Source organism: Thermobia domestica, chromosome 11, assembly GCF_964235325.1.
Source record: "Thermobia domestica chromosome 11, izTheDome1.hap1.1, whole genome shotgun sequence".
Lineage (NCBI taxonomy): Eukaryota > Metazoa > Arthropoda > Insecta > Zygentoma > Lepismatidae > Thermobia > Thermobia domestica.
In genome coordinates this window covers 115,642,590-115,645,036 of record NC_137464.1, presented here as the reverse complement: position 1 = coordinate 115,645,036, position 2,447 = coordinate 115,642,590, and positions in this window count along the sequence as shown.

Genomic DNA, 2,447 nt, shown 5'->3' with positions numbered 1-2,447 from the left:
TCGTAAACGATTGATTGTACGATAAAATGGACTACAGAAATCGATTTATCAGGTCAAAATCTATATAGAAAGACACCCTACATGATAAACTTGAACAATTTTTATTTCTTTTGAATTCTTACAAGGGAAGGGGTGGAGTGGTATTACGTTTTACGGCCAACTATTGATCGTAGAAAGTAAAGAAAGGTATTTTCTTGAATGTTAGAACCTAAGGAACAATACAATTTCAGTTAGAACAATGTAACTTTAAAATAAATTTAAATGGGTGTAACTCCTAAACGATTAACGGTAGGTAAAAATGGACTACAGAAATCGATTTATCAGGTCAAAATCTATATAGAAAGACACCCTACATGATAAACTTGAACACTTTTTATTTTTTTCAAATTTATATACCGGGTGTTCAAAAAGGACAGTTTTTTATTTTTCGCTTTTTACGGCAAACTATTGGTCACACAAACAAAAGAAAAGTATTTTCTTAATCGTTAGGACCTAAGGAACACTACTATACAGATTAGAACATTGTAACTTTAAAATAATTTTAAATGAGTGCAACTCCTAAACGATTAATGGCAGAACAAAATGGACAACAGAAATCGATTTGTCAGGTCAAAATCTATATAGAAAAACACCCCACATGATAAACTTGAACACTTTTTATTTTTTTCAAATTTATATACCGGGTGTTCAAAAAGTACAGTTTTTTATTTTTTCGCTTTTTACGGCAAACTATTGGTCATACAAACAAAAGAAAAGTTTTTTCTTAATCGTTAGGACCTAAGGAACACTACTATACAGATTAGAACAATGTAACTTTAAAATAATTTTAAATGCTCATATCTCGTAAACTATTCATCGCAGGTGAAAATGGATTACAGAAATCGATTTATCAGGTCGAAATCTATATAGAAAGACACCCTACATGATAAACTTGAATACTTTTTATTTTTTCAAATTTATATACCGGGTGTTCAAAAAGTACATTTTACATTTTTGGCTTTTTAGGGCAAACTATTGGTCGTAGAAAGTAAAGAAAAGTATTTTCTTAATCGTTAGGACCTAACGAACACTACTATACAGATTAGAACAATGTAAATTGAAAATAAAAATTTAATGAATTTGCATAAACAATATGGCGTCGATTTTTTCAAACCTTGGAAATATGCTTATTAAAAGATATATTTTTATATAAATAGATAAAATGAATAATATTACTAAAATAAATACCATTTTTGCGCGTTTTTAACGCAACCGGTACGCGCCGCGCGTTATTTGCGCCCGGAAAAAGGTTTTCGCGACGCGGGACGCGTAAAATATTGCCGCCCGGAAACTGCGCGGGGTATTGCCGGTTATAAAAACAAACAACACTCGGTAACTTGCTATGGTACATGTACACACACGCACAGTCTTATACACACTAATCTGAATGTTATGTGTACACATGGCGTTGTTTCAAGAAACAAACATGGTGGATGAATTTTAATGTGTTTTCTTTGCATTAATAATATGTATAACTGAAAATATTTACAATTAATGTAGTAAATGTTATTTTTAAAACAGTAATAATTGGAAATTTAAACAAGTTAACACGAACTTAACCGAAGTTTTCCGAACATTGCCGAACATAAACCTAAGAATTTATTTACAATTTGTGTACATGTTTATACATGTATTACACAAATGGTTCCGAACTTAACCGAACATATACATAAAAAATGTATTATCATTTACCGTCAAAAATAATTATAATATTAACATGGAGTATAACACTATTACTTGTATAGGCTACAACACAGTTTGTAATCTCGTACCCAAACGCATTTCGTTTTGTAGTCTCGTACCCAAACGCATTTCGTCTTGTAATCTTGTACCCCAAGGCATTTCGTTTTGTAATCTTGTACCCAAAGGCATTTGGTTTTTTAATCTCGTACGCAGGTGCTTTAACATATTTTAAATTAGTATTAGTAATATTACACAATATAATGTAATTTGTACCTTATGTTACTGGGTTTAAAAATTCCTTTGTTAGTAATGCTAGGAATTTCCTTTGTTTGCCTTGCTGCAGGTGTTTAAACCGGTTTAAACTAGTTTTATTGTTTTCTTTCTTAGGCAATGTGTATATATACCCCCGTTGCTGACGAAATATTATCATATGATTGATGGTAACCGTACCTTCAACACAATATGGTAACCGTACTTAGTGAATAAATTCATAGAAACATATAATAAAAGAAATATTAAAATATTATATTTAGAAAAGAGTATTAATATTAACTGTATTGTTGCAGTTGTTGAAATTCAAAACAAAAGAAGAAAAAACAAAAGAAGAAAGGAAGGAAGGAAGAAATCCTGATTTTTATCAAGTTTAGAATACATAACAGATTTACTTAGAAATTCATCGTAAGTATATTTATATATTATACATATTTGAATGATAATGTTTTTAT